Source organism: Colobus angolensis, unplaced genomic scaffold (genome assembly GCF_000951035.1).
Source record: "Colobus angolensis palliatus isolate OR3802 unplaced genomic scaffold, Cang.pa_1.0 Scaffold11, whole genome shotgun sequence".
Lineage (NCBI taxonomy): Eukaryota > Metazoa > Chordata > Mammalia > Primates > Cercopithecidae > Colobus > Colobus angolensis.
This window is the reverse complement of record NW_012112030.1, coordinates 3733528-3742272: the sequence shown is the minus strand read 5'-3', so window position 1 is coordinate 3742272 and position 8745 is coordinate 3733528. Positions and strand designations below refer to the sequence as shown.

Sequence of the window (8745 nt, the reverse complement as noted above, 5' to 3'; positions counted from 1 at the left end):
TCTCCTGCCTCAGCCTCCGAAGTAGCTGGGACTACAGGCGCCCGCTACCTCGCCCGGCTAGTTTTTTGCATTTTTTTAGTAGAGACGGGGTTTCACTGTGTTAGCCAGGATGGTCTTGATCTCCTGACCTCGTGATCCACCCGTCTCAGCCTCCCAAAGTGCTGGGATTACAGGCTTGAGCCACCGCGCCCGGCCTAGAATCCTAAATTCTTTGAGTTGAGATACTTGTCCTTGAAGTACACAGTGATCACCCATTGAAAGTTTTAGACTAATTTTAGGATGAGTTTGTAAATTTCATGGAACAATTCTGTTAGGATTTTAGATTGGAATTTCACTAAATTTGGAGAATTCCAGGAGAATTAATATCTTCACAATACTCTTCCTTCTCATTTTTGAAAATAACTTATGATTCCACTTATTTATGTCACTATGTTCTTCAGTAATGTTTATGTTTTTTCCTTTGAAGATCTTACGCTGTGGTTTTGTAAACAGGGATTTTTTAACTTCCATTTTTTTATTTGTCACTGTTGTATAACTAGCTAATACTTACATAGTACTTACTATGTGGCAGAAATCATTTTAAATCCCTCAGTTGTCTCTTACCTGATGAACTTGTTTATTGATTTAAATAGTCTGTCATTTGGTTTCTCTTGAATTTTCAATGAAGGCAACTATATTATCACTAGTCATTGACTCCTTTCTCATTTTCTTTTCAGTACCTGTGCTTTTTATATAATTATTCATTCATTTTTTCTTATTATTTGTCTATTTGGTGTCTTTCTTTAATGAGATTGTTCTGCACTGTGTGGTTGTCACTCTTGATTGCAGTTTTACATTTTCATTTGAGAATTCCTCTTCCCCTGCTTACGGTGTTCGAGTAGAGACGGTTAAAATCTGAAGGATCGAAATCTGACATGATTGAATTGAGGAAGAAAATCTGGGCCCAAAGATAGAAATCAGATAAGATGGCTATGGGTGAGATTTGTTCTGTACATATATATGCAAACACACACATGCACATATATATAAAAGTATTGTCAAACCATTTGCAGTGGTAGCTCAACCTGATGGTTCAGAGTTTCCAGACAATATAAAATGTGTTGGGAAAATAGTGTTGAAAGACAGATACTTCTATCTCTCATGGAGCTTATATTAGAAGAGGAGACAAATGTTAAAAAAAAAAAAATTATACTAAAACAAAGTCATAACCATTGTACTAAGGACATTAAAGCAATAAATCATTTGGCAATGTACTGCTCAAAAGAATCAAGTTTAATTCCTCTTCCCCTGCCTACAGTGTTCTAGTGGAGATGGCTGGAATCTATGAATGCAAGACCTTCCAGTGCAGGAATGAAGATTTTTCTATTCCTTTTGGGTGTTGCCAAACACCTGGAACACTGTGCTACTTCTGTGACCCAGTTATTCATACTAATGTCTCCGGTCTAGAAGCAAATGCTACACTGTTCACTGCATGACTGTCTCTCTCTGTCTCTCTCTCTGTGTGTGTGTGTAAATGCTTATGTTTGCGTGGGGATGTGGAAACGGGGCCAACCTGCCTGACTGTTTTACATTCCATCTCTAAGCAGTCATCCGAAGGATGATTGTCCTTGGCTCCAGACTCCTCTTTATTTTCATTAATTGCAAGTTAGCAGAGTCTGCAGAATTCATCTCACTCGTATCAGCCATCTTATCTGATTTCTAATTTCTATTTTTGCGCCCAGATTTTCTTCCTCAATTTGATCCTGTCAGATTTCTATCTTTTAGATACATATACATATATTTGGGGTTTTTTTTTTTTTTTGAGACGGAGTCTCGCTCTGTCGCCCAGGCTGGAGTGCAGTGGCCGGATCTCAGCTCACTGCAAGCTCCGCCTCCCGGGTTTACGCCATTCTCCTGCCTCAGCCTCCCGAGTAGCTGGGACTACAGGCGCCTGCCACTTCGCCCGGCTAGTTTTTTGTATTTTTTTTAGTAGAGACGGGGTTTCACCGTGTTAGCCAGGATGGTCTCGATCTCCTGACCTCGTGATCCGCCCGTCTTGGCCTCCCAAAGTGCTGGGATTACAGGCTTGAGCCACCGCGCCCGGCCTATATTTTCAATCTTATATATTACTTAAAAATAAACTTAAAGTAGGAAGCCACATTAAGAATAAAATAAAAGGACCATGAAAATGGTTGCAATTGATATCTAGAAATAAGATGATGTATAAAGTGGGTTGCCTCAAAGCTATACTTATATTTACCACAAGGTGACACCCTAGCATTTATAATACATTCAGAAGCATAATCACAATATGATGAAAACTAGCTCAAATTATTACAAGTTCTTTCTTTCAAGGAAATCGTCATGAGAAACCAGGGTTTAAGCATTATGCTTACTATTTTATAAGTTTAACTCTCCCTGACTCTAGTTACCTTAGATTTTAGATAATTCTAAATAATTATCCAGAATAATTCTAAATAATTATCCAGAATAATTCTATATAATTATCTAGATTAAACTAGATAATTGTAACATCTAATTTTACCTCTTATCTTGGCATCTGCCCTTTCCTCCTAGTCATATCTTCCTTTATTTAAAGAGAAAAATGAATCCTACCTAATCCTCAAGCCAGTTATATATCAGCTCACTCAGTTCTTGAAAAATAATCCTTGATTTGTAGAATCCACTTTCTAATTACTCTCCAGTCAACAGGAGTTTGGTCTCCAATGCCACCTTTCTACTGAAACTAGCTTTCAAAGTTTCAATGAGCTTAATGGGTATCAAAATGAGCTTGCATTTGACACTGACTGCTGTTCATCCCACTCCTTCGGAAACTCTCTTCTAGTAAGGTTTGGTGGCATTAGCCTCTTCTAAATTTGCTGTTAGCTGTTTGGTTGTTGCTATTCGATTTAATTGGTTCTTCTTCCTTTGTCTCTTCCTTATATGGATGCATCCTCCAGAATTTTGCCACCAAAAGATCTGTCAGCCAGTTTTCTGTACAGGAGTCCACAGACTATTTTCTCAATCCTTTTCTTCGAGTTCAAGAAACACAATCCAGCCAATATTGATTTCATAATGTGGTGGGCTTTGGGGCATGCACATCTTTTTCTTGAGTTTCCATCCAAGGTGTAGGGTTTTAGTTCCTGATGCTGAGAACACCCAAGGCAGATGGCAGGTGGCTTCCCCTCTGAATCCTTTTTAGGCTCATCCTTCTATCTTTTCGACTTATCCACTGCCACCACTTGTCTCTTCTTGCATTTGATTCCGATGAGTCGTTCTACTGTTGGGCTCTACTGTTGAGTAGGGAGAGAAAAGTGGGTCTTGGATCCTGCATGTGAAGGTGGAGAGGGAAATAACTCCAAGTCATGTATTGTGTTAGGTCAGATTCTTCAGAAGTCAATCCTTAAATAGGACTGTTTTTAAAAATATGTATTGAGAGCTCTCCCAGAGAGGGGATTTAGGAAGCAGGGTAGGTAAGGAATAAGGCTAAACAAAATGTGGTCTCACTTGCAGACTAGGTTAGTCTAACCCCACATAGAAAATCTGGAACACCTATTGCTCCATAGAGTTAGTCTCACTTGAGGCAAGGAAGCCAGACTTTTATACCTTCATGCCAGAGAGCCACTGCTAAGGGTAGTTACCTGGAGAATGGGGTAGCTGTGAGTTGCTAGTAGCCAATACTCACAGCAAGTCAAAGGCCACTGGCCAGTAAAAGGGATGAGGGCAGGGCTCCCATAACTTCCCTACCTGTTGTCTTTAGATGGAGGATCTGAAAGCAAGTCATACTTTTTCACTGCAAAGGTTAATCCTTGCTAATATCCTGGAGGTAGACATGTTCTATCTTTGACCTAGTGTTTAGTCACTTTTAAAAACTCCATTTACATATAGACAACAAAAAGTAGAAATGTTACAGTGGAGAAACCTGGCAGATACCATCTTAAATAAGTAATCAAGTTAACATCATCAGTAAGTACCAAGACACAGTGATATCAGGCACCCCCTGATGTGATCCAAGGAGAAGGGCTCTTCACTTTTGTGGTACTCTTTCCAAAATCCACAACTGCAGTTTAGTTATAAAAAATTCAGACAAACACAAATTGAAGGACATTCTATGAAACAGCTGACCAGGACTCTTCTTAGATATACAGGTCATGAAAGACAAGGAAAGACTGTGATACTCTCACAAATTGGAGGAGACTAAGAAGTTAGAAATAAATGCAATGTGGGTCTTGCATGGAATCCTGAAACAGTAAATGAATATTGGTGAAAAAGCAGGAAATTTAAACAAAATCTGTAGTGTAGTTAAGAATATTCTACTACTGCTAACTTCTTCATTTTGATAGTTGTACCATGGTTATGTAAGATGCAAACATAAAAGGAAGGTAAGGGAAAGGTAAACAGGCACTCTCTATTATCTTGGCAACTACTCAGAAATCTAAAATCATCCAAAACTTAAAAAATATTTTTTTCTTTTGAAAATCCTTATTCTGTTTACTTATAAATGAGGGACTGCATTTGTGATGAAGAAGAATCCATTCTGCCATATTACAAGTGCATGAAATAGTTGACAAAATAATATTCCTATTGAACAGTGAAAAATCAATAACATAAAGGAATATTTATATCAAGTATAATTTTATGCTACATATTCACTGAGATGATACATGACAAATGGCTGTAGTATGGCAAATAGAAAAGAGCCACTTTGTTTTCCAAGCACTTACTATAGTAATTGCCCTAGAATGAGAACAACATATTATCAAATCACTTTAGAATTTGCTAAAGGAAGATGTTTGGGCAAGAAGAAAGCACTTACTTTATACTTTACTCTCCATTTCCCTTAGGTGTTTGGCAAGACCAGGATGTGCAATGGCAAGGTGAGATCCTAGTTATCTCTTTTTCTTCTAGCATTTGTTTCCCTAAGTGGAATATGAGATTTACTGCATCCTTTTGGTGAATGATATGAAATAGAGGCCTGATGTTCATGACTGAAGGGCTTATCATTGAGAATTATGTTAAACTGTAAGTAACAGAATTCTTGACTAACTGTAGCTTAAACAAATAGCAGTTTCGTTTTCGTATATAATGGGAAGTCTGGAGGTAGACAGGCTCCTGTATTTCAGCTCCTCTGTCTTCCTTTGGGGGTGCTCCACCCATTGCAGGACACCCAGCAGCCTTGCCTCACTTACTGAATACAGTTAGGGAGCTGCAGTGCTGTGACAGCCAGATCAGCCAGCAAAGATTTCCAAAATGCTTCCAGTTGAGATCCACTGGGCACATTACTCCCCTGAACAAAATCAGGGTTCTATTAGCAAAGAAGAGGAGAAAGAGAACTTGGGCTAGCACTGCCTGCCAGAGAAGATAATGAAGTGGAAAATAAAGAGCAGAGTTATATTTATTTACTTTTACTCTCAGGTCAGGGACTGACCTGAGTACATTGTGCAACGTGCAAAAGTAATGTAACATAATGTCATTCTGCCACCTGAAACTGCGACCATGGAACATGTAGCAAAGAGGGAGTGAGGGAAAGGAAGGTAAGGGACATCACTATCATCTGATAAACAAGCAAGAGCTGGAGAATAATTACCCACAGGGTAATTGACAGGATTGAACAAACTCATAGTGAAAGAAAATGTCACAGAAAAATTAGCTATGCAGGACATTTTATCAATTTTTTTTCCAGAATTAAACAGACTGAAGAAAGAAAACATTGTAATATGTATAGCTCCTCCACAAAAAGGATTGTAAGCTGCTCCAATTCTGTTACTCTCCTATTAAAGGAAACTAAGGGTTATAGAAAAAAGAAAAATTCAGTTTTAAGCTGAAATTAATACTTGGTTGATTCTATAATTCTACTATTTTTCCTTTATCTTTTTTAGGAAGTCAATTCAGACAACCATGTTAGTTTTATTTATTGTTTAATTTACAGATTATATGTGTCTCTGTGTGTATGTGTGTGTGTGTATCTTTTCTTTTCTTCTTTTCTCTTTTCTTTTCTTTCTTTTCCTTTCTTTGAAAGACAGAGTCTTACTTTGTCACCCAGGCTGGAGTGTAGTGGTGCCATGACAGCTCACTGCAGCCTTGATCTCCTGGACTTGAGTGATACTCCCATGTCAGCCTCCCAAGTAACTGGGACTACAGGCTCACACCACCGCAACTGGCTAATTTTGTATTTCTTGTAGAGACAGGGTTTTGCTATGTTGCCTAGGCTCATCTTGAGCTCCTGGGCTCAAGTAGTCCTCCTGCCTCTGGCCTCTGACACTATATTTTTACTCTTTTCTCTTATGTACAGTGTTTCCAAGTCTATGGTATAAGGAACATCAGGAGTTAATATATTCATATGTTAAATTTTCTTAACTTTCTATAGTGTTATAATGGCATAGAATAATTATGGAAGTTTAAATGCTTCCTGTCATTTACTAATTACTGATGATATTTATTTGCACTTTAATAAGAAGCCTGTAATCTAATTGACCTCATGTAAAGGAAGGAAGCTATTCCTGTTAGTCTTAGTGAAATTTGATCAGTGTTTCTTGAATGACAGTAAATGTGAACAGATAACATATACAGTGTGCAAAAACTTCTGAAAATAACTGGTTTATGTAGATTATATAACTAGGTTTAAAGAATTAGGGACCCTTAGCATTGCAAGGTACTTTTAGGAATCTCCTTGGATTTAATCATTCTCTTTAGCAGTAATCTTTGTCTAATATACTGTAAATTTTACTAGTTTATCTTTATTATCTATCTTGTCCACTCCAAAATAGAACTTTTTTTGTTTTTTCTATTTACTACTGTATCTGGAGTGCTGACAACTCTGGATGGAATACACAGTAGGCACCCAATACATATAAGGGAGTAAATGAATGAGTTAAAACTGTCTGTATTTGCTGATCATCCACAATTTAGATGTCCTATACTACATTCCAAGTAAGCCTACATTTGAACATACCTGGTAATTTAAAAAAATGTGTACATGTATGAAAATATTTTAACATAGCGCTGCAATAAAATTCTATTAAAATAGAAAAACATGAGCTGAACATCTTTCCATATTGTATAAGTAATTCCTTGGCCCCAATTTATTTCAAATGCATATATTCCAAATAAACATACATATACTAAACCTATATATATTCTGAATATATACTTTCTGATTATGTATATAAACATTTCAAATATATATTTTATAAATATATGTATTCCATACATACATAATATATATCAAAGTATTACAATAATCAGGTTGGATTTAGTCTAACAGCCAGTTCATAATGATACCTTAAAAGTATACTTGGTAGTGCTTTATAGTGCTTTTAAAACATGATTTAAAGAGCAAAATCAGCTAACAGAAGAGCATAATTAGGAGATTATAGACATATCTTTTAAAGAAATTAAATTCCTGGTACAAATAAGAGAAGGTGAAAAGCTCACAATTCCTTTTCTCTTTCGTAGTTGAGGGCAAGCCAGGTACATGTCCTGAATTTATAGAATCTTTTGACATGAAGCAACAGAGCCACAGTCAAGACTGAAGTCAAAAGAAATTTAGATCCTGTCTGGGCAAACAAGCCTCTAAGCAACAATCTAAGATTTCCACCTATTGTTCTGGGGTTCCTTGTATAAATGATTATGACTGCAGAGATCTTATGAAGTGCTGTGGTACCTTTAGATGTGGCCTGAGGTACACACATCCTCTTATGATTGACCCTGTGTTTTTCAATTCCCCTCCACAATCTAAGGCATAAGTAAGTATGGGGCAACATGATCTCCTCATCCGTTCTCTGACTCTCTTAAAATACTTTCTGTATCTTTTGTCTTAGTATTCTTCCAACCCAACCTTATATTTTATATTCTATTACAACTATAGTATAGAATTTATAGTTAGAATGGTCTAGAATATAGTCCACTTCCTCTATGACATATAAAAGGGCATGTCATCTCAGAAGAAATTCCGCATATATGTTACCTGATTTCAATTATTTATTCATTCAATTAACATTCATTGGATGCCCACAATATGTCACACACTGAGAATGCAGGAATGGACATGACAGATGGAACCTCTATGGTTATGCAGTTGATAATATTAGCATATGTTCTTTATCCTTCACTAAGCATCCAGAACTTTTCCTTTCTTTTATTCCCTTCTGCACCCCTTCCATCTCTAAGGAAAAGAAAGCATGAAACTCATGTCACTTAAAAGTTAGGCATCAGTTTTTAAGCCTTGGTTGAACTACTTTCTTCTCTGTTTTCCTCCCAGATATTGGATGGAGAAATGGAATCAGATGGAGGCATCATTGAGCTTATTCTTCTTGACTCATCTCAGTCCAAACATTACTCTCTCAAGTGTTGTTCTTAAAATCTGCATATTAAAAGCTCAGCATCCTCTATTTGTGAGCTCTGTGTCTCATTCAGGGGTTTTAATTTTGAGTTCTAAGGGTACCAGAAATAACTGGATTAGCAAAGCATGCGGTCTTCTCTGCTGTCCAGTTGGGATACCTATGGCCCAATGGGGCATCCCCAAAGTTTCTTTAGAATATGAAATCTAAGGGATTCTGGAAAATATTCAGAAAACACACATTTCAATTTAATCATCAAAATGGCCTGCAGATAATTCTGAAAGTCCACCTGCCATACAGGTTCTTTGTTCCTGTTTTGTCTTGTATGTAATTGGTATTATTTTAATCTTTCATTTGATATTGATCTAATCTTTTACTATTTGTTTTGGGGAAATATATGGAAGAAATCCATGCCAATGACATTTAC

At 36.9% G+C, this 8745-nt stretch overlaps 1 long non-coding RNA gene across 1 annotated transcript; it reads left to right on the top strand.

The window, feature by feature from the left end:
* The first annotated feature begins 7443 nt into the window (after positions 1-7443).
* On the top strand, positions 7444-8364 carry LOC105519529. The gene is made up of 2 exons (XR_001002984.1): positions 7444-7724; positions 8240-8364. It is a non-coding gene; the product is annotated as an uncharacterized LOC105519529 (long non-coding RNA).
* The last annotated feature ends 381 nt before the right edge of the window (positions 8365-8745 follow it).